We start from the raw sequence: 11,879 nt of genomic DNA, 5'->3' as shown, positions 1-11,879 counted from the left end.
CTTCTACATATATACACCTATTTCATCTCTGTAAAAATGCCTAATTACAAATCTTCTGGTCAATTTATATACTTTACGTAAGAATCATCTACATTTCCTGTGTGTTTGCTGATGATAAACTCTCCTAACTTTTGTTCATCTGGAAATTATGTTTTGTTCTGTTTGTTTTTTGTGGGTCTGTATTATAGAAATCTAGATATATTTTTTAATCTCTTCAAGGAGGTGATTCCATTGCTTCTAGCCTCTATTGTTCCTGATGAAATGTCAGCTATTGCTTTTTATAGTTGTACCCGAAGCTTAATGTGGCCTCCCTCATCTGTCTTTAAGATGTTCGCTTTATCTTTAATTTTCCATATCTTTCTATGATATGTCTAGATATGACTTTATTAATATTTATCTTATATGAGGTATAATGTACTCTTGTTCCGTGAATAGAGACCACCAGTTTGGAACAATATCAAGTATTATCTCCCCAAATATCTGCTGTAGCTTTTTAACTGCCTTTCTAGATGTGCAATTAGTGTGTTAGAGAGTTTGATATAATCCTGCAGGTCTAGAACGATCTAGGCAAAGTTTATTTTAAAATAAAATTTCCCTTATTCTGGTTTTTAGATTACTTACTCTTTTTAATATTATACCCCCATCATCAAATTATTTCTTTATTTTTGATAATGTATTTTAGAATTGTCTATTATTTCTGTGTGATTCTTTTTTAGAGTTTGTTTTTCTGCTAAAATTTCCTCATCAAAAATAATTTTCCCAATTTCAATAAATTACATAAATACTTAATAAGATTACTTATTTTAAATCCCATCTCTTTCTATTTGGGCATCAGGGGTTGAACTCAGGAGCACTTGACCACTGAGCCACATCCCCAGCCCTATTTTGTATTTTATTTAGAGTCAGGGTCTCACTGAGTTGCTTAGCACCTCATTTTTGCTGAGGCTGGCTTTGAACATGTGATCCTTGTGCCTCAGTCTCCCAAGCCCCTGGGATTTCAGGTGGGCACCACCACCTCCAGCCCATCTCTCTTAATTCTAGAAAATTGTCATTTAAAATGTATTTCCCCTTTAAGCTTTTTCCTTTTAATTATAGTATAGAAATTCTTGCTTATTTTCAGTTTTATTTTTTTCTTGTTTGACAGACATTTTGTGAAAAGGAACATAAAGACTGACCTTAATAATATTTACTTCTAAAAGTAGCATATTACGGCATTTTTCATGCCATTGGGATGAAGAGTGTGTGAATGTATTCTAGACTTGAGTCGACTTGAGCTTTGTTTTGGTTCAATTTAGATTAAGTTCCTTAATGGCTTCAAATGTTTAAAAGTCAATATGAGGACATCTAAATTTTTAACAAATTTTACTGTCAACCTGAGTGTTGACCACATGATTGTTAAGCCCTGGTGGCCATGGTAACAGGATTTGACTACTCCACTGACCCTTTCTTTCTTATGTGGCCTTCTCCAAGACATAATGGTGGAGCACTTCAGAGTTAAGGCAGGAGTGGAGAGCAGCAGAGGTACATAGACCTCCCCTAAATGTGTGATAGCTCCCCAATCAAGAATCAATATCCACTTACTTGTTTTATTAATTCTCCCTTTTATTGGATATCATTCTAAAAGCATGTTGAACCATGTATTTCATATTAATTTTCTTTAAAAACAATATCCATTCTGCATGGTAAAGAGATATTAGTGAAGGGATGAAAATACCAGGGCATTTTTTTTTTTTTTGCTAACTAAAGTGGCATTTCATATTAAAATATCGTAATTCTAAAATTCTATCAATTTATATTTATTGATTACTCACTACATTCTAGGTTTGCATGATTCTAAATTAATTATGACAGACTGATTCAATCAATTTTCAAAAAATTCCTTGATGTGAAGTAATATTGCTATTACTTTGCTATTGTAGCCCCTGCTTTACAAATTAGAAGAAAGTTCACAGAGGCTAAAGAGCAAGTCTAAGTTTAAAAAGTTCCCATAATACTAAATGAGTTAGTCTAAAACCTGACAATTTAATCAATATGCTATTCTACCTCTGTAGCTAAACTGATTCATTCAAAAACATCAACAGGATGCAGGTAGTATATAATTTATTTATTTTAAAAGAAATGGTAAAGATTGCTTTTGCTCCGTTTTGTTTCATTGTACAATCATATATTTAAGGAAACATAGATTAATTTTGGTTTGGTAGTTTAATTGAAGATTATAGATTTAACTTGCTGTGAATATCTACCTTTAGAAGTAAAGGAGTAAGCTCAGCTCCACAGTGCTGTCCATAATCTACCAGTGATCTGGTCCAATGCCACAGCAACTGGAGTGGATTTGACTGGTTATTCTCCCTTGAAAGTGGGATGAGGAGGAGGTAAGTTGAATAGCTGAAATTTGACTCATTAAGTGGTCATCTAATGCCTAATTTAGGGAGTAGTTATTGTAAGAGCAGTAATTAACATGTACTCCATATTTCTTAAGTGCCGGGTGTTATCCTCTTTATTGATTACTGCCATGTGTTCAATATTGAAGAGTCTATGTTAGGATATCTGGAGGGACAGATGTTATTTTCCTAAGGATAAAATGTGACAATAGTAAGTATTAAAATTATAAATACCTGTTAGATATTTCTATTTATCCACAAACAGAAAAACAAATCCCATGCATCAAAAGAAATTCCATGCATCAGGGATTTGGATCTGAGATCACATGCAGGACTACCTTGCTTAGCATAGTCCTGAGCTAGAAAAACTTGCCTGTTATCACTGACTTGTAAATTCTCATAGTACTTAACACAATATCCTCTATCTAATAACCATTCAATGGAAATACACTAAACTTATAAAAAAAAAATACTGTTAGGTACCATATCAGTTCTTGACCACCCAGTAAAATTTAATTACTCATACAATAATGAAAAAATCCAGCATATGAACTAGGACTAATATAGAGTAAAAATGTATAGTTTTATCATTTGGAGTTATAAGATTGGCATATTATTTCCAGTCTTATAACCAACTCTCAAATTAAACTTTTGTAAGTAATTAACCTTTGTGTGACCAAGTTTGCTCATCTGTAAAACAGATACGGTAATTATTATTGCCTGGCCTGTAGGCATAGTGTGAGGATTAATGAGGTAATTTTTAAAAGCAGGTTCCTCAAAAGGTATTTTATAACCTTCTACAGTCCTGAGCTATTTGTTTTATTTTCATCACATACATGCAAAGTTAAAATGCTTTAAAAATAATTAATTCACTTATTTTAATTTTAAGTTGACCAATTATCTATCATTAACAAAGCCTTTTTGTATGGGAAGGGAGTTAAAAGGTAGTATTAATCACATGAATGATCATTAATATCTTGGTGGTATCTTATATAAGTATTTTAAAATGGAAGTTATTTGGGGGAAATGCTCATGTTTTCTGAAAGTTTAATATTTCGTAATTTTCACTCTATGTTTTGAATACTATAGTCAGATACAGAAGGCTTGTGGGACCTCTTTAGGTTGCTAAACCTCAGCAACACTGACATGTTGGATGGAGCAATACTTTGTTTTCGGGGAAGAGTCTGTGTATTGTAGGTTGTCCTTGGCCTCCATCCACTGGCCTCCCCCAGTAATGATAATCAAAATCAACTCCAAACTTTGCCGATTGTCCCTGCAGAGCAAACTTGCACACAGTGGAGAATTGCTATACTGAGGACTTCAATAGGGTGAGGATTACTCCAAACTCTGCTGTAAGCAATTTGAACAGTACTGGGACCAAGGGAAAGCACAGATACACATGTGCACACCTCAGGAGTCTTGTTGAGGGGATCAGGGGGAAAAAGAGGAAGTTACAGATTGGCTATAAGAACGCTACACAGAAAATAGAAATTGGAATCGGATATCAGAACATATATTCATGCTGTGGTTGTTTTTAACTGATAGTAAAATAAAAATCTGCAAGCTATTTTATTTCATGACATTTTTCTTTTCACAATACATACAATATGCAGGGCCTGAGATTTCAATGACCACTGAGAATAAGAAAGCAAAACCTTTCCAAAGAAATAGCAGCATCTACTTTAAAAGTATGTAGTTATTTTAGATGCTAAAGTGTGCTGCAAGGTGTTATTTTAGCCCAGGTAGTTGCAGTAAGTGAATTCAGAACTCTTTGAACTTGAGTTTTCGTTTGATCAAGTGAATGTTACTTTAGATAATTGATAATTTTCAATTGCAAATTTTCTCACATATGAAGGAAATGTGACCTGAGCTTTTAAAGTTTTAACTTTATGAACAGAATAATTTTTTGGTTAATTAAAGTTAATCTATATTACCTTAATTGTATATTCACAGATGCTTCAAACAACAGAGAGGCGAGTTCCAGCCTTTTAAGTTGGTCAGGTAATTCATGGAAAAAAAAAGTGAACCTTTTGCAAGTCCATTTGATTGAAGCCAAAAATAAAAATACTTTTGTAAACTTAGTAGAGAAGTTTAAATTTACAATATTTGCTATTGTACTAAGAACAAAAACACAAAAATTGTAGGAACCTAGCATGGTAATATTCATAATGTTCTCTTAATGTTTTCTTGGAGAATTAACACATTTATCATTATGTGATACCCTTCTTTGTCCACAATTTTCCTTTTTTGAAGTCTGCTTCAATTTAAGATTTCTGCTTAAAAATCAGTTTAAAATTTCCTTTCCTACAGTGGTTCCATAAGCACAATTTTATCTGCACTTATGGTTTGGAGGTTGGGACTCTATTAGTCTATCTCTAATTTTAGGTTAGCAACTAACACCCAGACTTAAATACACTAATGGACCTCAGAGGAGTTGTTGGTTTTCAGTCATTTTTATCTTCTCTTGTGAGAATGAGAGTGACAAGTTCCGAGCCTCTTCCATGCCACACCAGACAAAGACCTTTATATTTTAATAGGATATAATTGGAGATGATATAGATTTATATAACAATATAGATTTATGTACATACTAGGATGTTAGTAATTATTATATTTATACACATAGAGTTACTAAGTCTTATGAATTTCCATTATTCCTTTTTCATTTAAACAAGTTATATTAAAAAAGTGTTCCCCTTAAATCAGTTTCCCCTATATCAAAGAATGTAAAATCTACACGTTTTGTTTTCAGTAGATTCATAACAAGGTTTAAATCAGAATTATGTAATAGGAATAAGAAAATTAAAAAAAAATAATGCTTATACCTTGGAAGCCAGCATAAAAGGTAAATTATATGCTTACAATATATATAAATTGTTTTTAACAAGACACAGGAAATATTTTTCTTTAACTTGAATTTTTTTTAAAAAAAATTGTGTTATGTATTCATGTTCTTCAAATTTGGCTAGTGTAAATGTTACTTGATACAAATGATGCCAGATTAAGATTCTATTTTACTAGGATACAGTAAAACTGAGAAAAATAATCAAGAAATTACTGATTTAACATCAAACTTAATACTGCTTACTACTTGTAGAAATATATGAGCTTTTACGATGCACATATAAATATCAAATTTAAATTGAACTTAGTCTGACAATTCAGAAAAGAGGAATCTTAACTTATCCACCATGTCATAGGAATTATTACCTAAAATGACTGACTATATTTGTATATAAAATCTAGTGAACGAATTGACTTCTTAAGAAGTTAGGAGTGGAGAGACGAATAGTAGAGACACAAGCACTTAAAAATCCTGGATATTTTATTACTGTACTCAGGTAACTCAGTTCCCTTCTTTACCTTTCCATGTGATTTCCCTTCTTTACCTTTTTTCCTTCTGAAATACATTTGCCTTTTGATTGCAGGTCAGGGTAAGCAATCTGACTTGGTTTTACCTTGCAAAATTTTAACTCATATTTAACTAATTTCTAAGTGTGTCATCTCTGTTTTAATTGGTAATAGAAGTAATCCCCAAAGTCATCACTATTGAATTCTCAGTTATGATCTTTTTCAGGTTCAAAGAAACCTTAGTTTACCTAGAATAAGGATTAAGAGCAAATGTCTTAGAGAACTCTGTAGCTTTTTATTTGAGTTCAATTTGAGACATTGATATGTTTTATTCTTGAAGAGTCTGATATATGAATTGCCAGAAGGCAGAAGTTTGTGCATAGAGGTGGGTAGCTAATGAGGAGGATGTTATAGTAGAAAGTACTAGTCAGCCAAGAACATTCTCTCTCCCCTTCTTCCTTAAAACTAGAATTCCAATTTTATTGTAGGCAGCAAAATACCAAGATAGGGGCTACATCATATCTTAAGATGAGTCTTGTAGGAACATCATTTAAATATGCTGCAACTTAGCTTGAAGTTTACTATTTGACGATATAGTCTCCCCATTCCTTCCAATCTGAACATACATGCTGTACAAGACATTAAATAATTGAAAGAAAATCAGATCTTTACTGCACATAGAGCTACCACACTCATCAGCTGTCCTCTCTAGTGAATGTCTGTGAGAGGGTGTGGGGAGATGTCAGTATGTTAGAAATGCGGTTTACCAAACCACCTTTCCAAGAATGCATCCATGCACTCTGTCATTAGGCCAAGCTCATTCTTGGAATTAGGTGAATTTCAAACGAAATCACTGCTTCTTCTTTATTACATGACCTGATTATTAAAATCTAATTGTCTCATTTTCCAAGGATTTTGGAATATTTAATTTTTGAAAAATTGAAAATGTATTTATCAATTGTAATATTTAATTCTGAATATGTGAAATGTTTAATAATTTGATTATATTACATTGAAAAATAAACTTTGCTTTCACTTTACATCAATTATTGAAATAATACAATTTTTATACTTCAATAGTTACTTTCTTGTGACATTTGTATCTTATTTAACTAAATAGAATATTTAAGGTATGTTTTTATTGCTTTTTTCTAATTAATAAAATTCTGTAATGTGAGTGTCATTCAATAATTCTTTAAAATATGCATACGTATTTTACAAATATTTTCTTCCATTCTGCAGGCTGTCCCATGACTCTTGATTGTTTTCTTCAATTTCTTAGCTGTACAGAGCTTTTTGGTTTGATGTAATGCTATTGATTTTAGCTTTGATGCCTGTGATTTTAGGACCTTACACAAAAATTCATCTGATAAGCAGTTAATATCTAGAGTATATAAGGCACATGATTCTGAAAAAAGAAAAACTACATAAAAATGGGTGAATAGAGGTCTCAAAGAAGAAATACAAATCATCAGTAAGATTATTAAAAAATATGTTCACCACTACTAATCATCAGGAGAATGCAGATTAATAACACAGTATAATATTACTTTACTCCAGTAAGAATAGCTATTCTCAAAAATACAAAGATAAGAGAAATTGGCAAGAACATAAGAAATGGAAACATACACTATTGGTAGGAATGTAAACCAGTATAGCACTACCAAAAAAAAAAGTGTGGCAATTCTTTAAAAATTTAAAAATACAGCTACCATTTGATCCAGCAACCCCACTGTTGGATATACACCCATAGGAAATTAAATCAATAATTTGAAGAAATATCTTCACTCCCATATTTGTTGTAACACAATTCATAATAGATAAGATGTGGAATTAACTTGAGTGTCCATCTGTAGATAAATGGATAAAGACACAATGTGGTAAAATATAAAATGGAATATTGTTCAACCATAAATAGAAGAAATCTGGATATGCTAGTTACCCTGTTTTGATCATTACCCAATATATACACAAGTGGAAATATCATCCTTGTATTTCAAATTTTTTATAAGTACCTGTGTCAACTAAAATAAAATAAAATTTAAAAGTTAGATTTTCATCACTATAATAAAGTAGCTGAGAAAGAGAATTTAAAAGATGTAAAGATTTACTTTGGTTCACTGCTTCAAGGGTATCAGTTCATGGCTGATTCATTCCATTGCTATGAGCCTGTAGCAAGGCAGAGCATCATGCATGGAGGAGAGTGTGTGATGGAGCAGAGCTACTCTCCTCATGGTAACCGGGAAGGAGAGAGAGAGAGAGAGAGAGAGAGAGAGAGAGAGAGAGAGAGAGAGAGAGAGAGAGAGAAGGGGCTGTGGGCAAGGCATACCCTTGGAGGGCATGTCCAACTTGGCCCACCTCCTGCAGTTTACCCCATCTCCCATTAGTCCATTCAATTACAAACTCATCAATAAATTAAACTCATCAATAAATCAAATGGAGATCAGGGTTCTCACAATCCATTCACTTCCCAAAATTTCCACATCTGAATATTTCTGCACTGAGGACCAAACTGTCAACATATGAACCTTTGAGAGACATTCTACTTCCAAACCATAACGTATTTTTAAACTGTTGTATTCAAATATGGAATTGCACACATGAAATCTTTCTACTTTAGTTGCTTTTATTCTAAGAAAATTAAAATAAAGTATATAATGAGAATAATTACTGTTGAGGGAAATTATACATATATGTTAATCCTGGAATATGTTATTATATTAGTAAAAGGGATAACTGGAAATCCATATGCAACAGAATGAAACTGAATCCATTTCTCTCACCATGCACAAAAGTTAACCCAAAATGGATCAAGGAGCTAGGAATCAAACCAGAGACTCTTTGTCTAATAGAAGAAAAAGTTGGCCCTAATCTCCATCTCATGGGGTTGGGCTCCAAATTCCTAAATAGGACACCTATAGCACAAGAGTTAAAATCAAGAATCAACAAATGGGACATATTCAAACTAAAATGTTTTTTCTCAGCAAGAGAAATAATATGTGAGGTAAATAGGGAGCCTACATCCTGGGAACAAATTTTTACCCCTCACACTTCAGATAGAGCTCTAATCTCTAGAGTACACAAAGAACTCAAAAAGTTAAACAACAAAAAAATAAATAACCCAATCAACAAATGGGCCAAGGACTTGAACAGACACTTCTCAGAGGAGGATATACAATCAATCAACATATACATGAAAAAAATGCTCACCATCTCTAGCAATCAGAGAAATGAAAATTAAAACGACTCAAAGATACCATCTCACTCCAGTAAGAATGGCAGCCATTATGAAATCAAACAATAACAAGTGCTGGCGAGGATGTGGGGGGGAAAAGTTACATTCGTACACTGCTGCTGGGACTGCAAATTGTTGCAGCCAATTTGGAAAGCAGTATGGAGATTCCTTGGGGAGCTGGGAATGGAACCACCATTTGACCCAGCTATTCCCCTTCTTGGACTATACCCAAAAGACCTAAAAAGATCATACTACAGGGACACAGCCACATCAATGTTTATAGCAGCACAATTCACACTAGCTAGAATGTGGAACCAACCTAGATGCCCTTCAATAGATGAATGGATAAAAAAAAAAATGTGGCTTTTATACACAATGGAATATTACGCAGAACTAAAAAATAACAAGATCATGGCATTTGCAGGGAATTGGATAGCATTAGAGCAGATTATGCTGAGTGAAGTTAGCCAATCTCTAAAAACCAAATGCCTAATGTCGTCACTGATATAAGGGGGATGACTCAAAATAGAATAGGGAGGAAGAACATGAGAAGATTACCACTAAATAGGGAAGAGAGGTGGGAGAGAATGGGAGGGAGAAGGGGAATTGCATGGAAGTTGGAAGGAGATCCTCATTGTTATACAAAATACATGTATGATGGTGTGAGGGGGAAGAAAAAAAGAGAGAGAAATGTGTCACATTAGATTGGGTAGAGAGAGGTGATGGGAGGGGAGGGAAGAGGACGAGGGATAGGAACGGCAGCAGACTAAAATAGACACTAGTATTGCTGGATGTATGTATGTGGCCATATAACCAATGTGATTCTGCAACCTGTACACTTGGAAAAATGAGAATTCATACCCCATTTGATTCAAATGTATGATGTGTCAAGATCATTGTACTGTCATGAGAAACTAATAAAATAAACATTGTTTGTAAGAAAAAAAAAAAAAAAACTAAAAAATATTTGCACAAAATTTCCCTCAAGAAAATTATTGCTGCAATTCACTCACTTCCAAAATTATCTTTAATATTAATGTTAATAATAAATTCCATGTATACATATACAGTAGATTCAATACATTTATGGAAATACTATTTTAAATATAATCAAGACTTTAAGAATTATTGAAGGAGAAATAAGCTGTTTTTATTGCTCACATATCAAGACTTCTTCAAATATACTCGGAAGCATTTTCTGTATATTTTTTCATGTACTTCTGTGGTGTTTTTGTTGCTGGTTTGAGGAAGTGTCTTGCTATGCTGCCCAGTCTAGTTTTGAACTCTTGGTCTCATGTAAACTACCAACCTCAGTCTGGTTTTCCTCATGTATTTTTGAAATTGACAAAAATGGAAATATTGGAAAGGACAGAAATGGTTGCCAGAAAATGGTAAACTTCTGTAATAGACATGGACCAACATCCATAGTTTCATCAACACTATTCCAGAAATACCAGATTCTGATTATAATTGGTAAATCTTATGGTTCATTACAGTGAGAAGAAATGGTCTTTTAACAGCTCTCAGGCTTTTGTTTGTTTCAGAAAAAGAAGTGTCAAATTTGCATTATTCTCACTTTGACCACTTAGCCCTTCACTTCCAGAATGCGTCTGTCATAGGCTCTACTAACCCAGGGAGACCTATTCAGTAGGTTTCCTTCAACTACCATGGCCCAATATTAAACTTTTCAAGCTTCAGTTACCAGTTTCTTAACTTCAAGTCTAACAAAACAGAAGAGGAGCAATTTCTCTAAAAGAAAGCATGCACACTAAAGAAAAAGTAAACGAAAAAAACTAGAAGAATAAGTCACTTATATGTTACGTCCAAAATCATATTATAGCTCCAAAATCAAAGTCAGTACAGTATTTGCGCATTTGAGGAAATTGCAATGGGGAAAATTTTAAAAAGGCTAAAAAGAACTCAAGAAAATACAAAAACCCCTTTTATGAGATAAATAATGAGCATCAATGGGGAACAGGAAGATGAGAAGGTAAGACACGTGGCTAATGTGTTCCATAGATCCCTGATGGGCTGGCATCATGCACAGACAATAATGGGGGGCAGGTAGGACTGAATGGAGCTGGATCGCCTGCTGTGGTAGAAGGTCCCCACCAATCTCTCCTAGGAAGCCCATTCGGATTGCCTTTCTTTTCTGTGGGTGACTGTAATTGTGGCCTGGCATCAGACTGCTTTAGTGCTAGGGAATCTGAGCAAAGCAGTCTATAGTGTTAAAAGTGCTGGGTAAGACCAATTGTAGGAAAGAACTGTCTATGGAGTTTCACCTCCTGCCCTGCTGGTTCTGGAGCTAAGATGAAGAGACTTTCCTGAGGATCTGAGGGACAGTGCCTTTGAGTTTCAACCAGCTAAACAACAACTAACCCAGGTTATGTTATCCTGGAGCCACTTTTTTGGAAAATGCTTATTGTCATGTTCAGAATGAATAAAGGGAAATTGACTGTGAATATAATTAGCTTACATATCAAGATCAAGAAACAATAAAAATCAAATAGAAAAGATAATTAATCCAATTGAAGTAGATAAAAACACTTTAAAGACAAAGAAATCAGATCTTATTACCAACCTTGGTGTAAAATTGAAAGCCTAAAAATTAAAATCGAATAACTGAAAATGTTGCAAATGTTTATAAACAAATCTAAAAGCCTAAGAGGTGTTGGTAAGGATGTGAAACAAGCGGATAAACTAATAACGGAGGTATTGGATCCATTACACTAGGAAAAAAGAATTGGTTTTATTCCAAAAAATTGAAGATACACATATCCTATACTATGACTAAAACCAAATTTGTACGTGTGCCCCAAAGACATATAAAAGGAGATACTTAGAAGCTTTGTTTGTAGTTAAAAACTAGAGTTAAATAAAATTATGGGAGGCCATTGTTTTGAGCTGAAATA

This window comes from Callospermophilus lateralis, chromosome 8, assembly GCF_048772815.1.
Source record: "Callospermophilus lateralis isolate mCalLat2 chromosome 8, mCalLat2.hap1, whole genome shotgun sequence".
NCBI classification, from domain to species: domain Eukaryota; kingdom Metazoa; phylum Chordata; class Mammalia; order Rodentia; family Sciuridae; genus Callospermophilus; species Callospermophilus lateralis.
The sequence above is the reverse complement of the archived record's forward strand: the minus strand, read 5'-3'. Positions refer to the sequence as shown.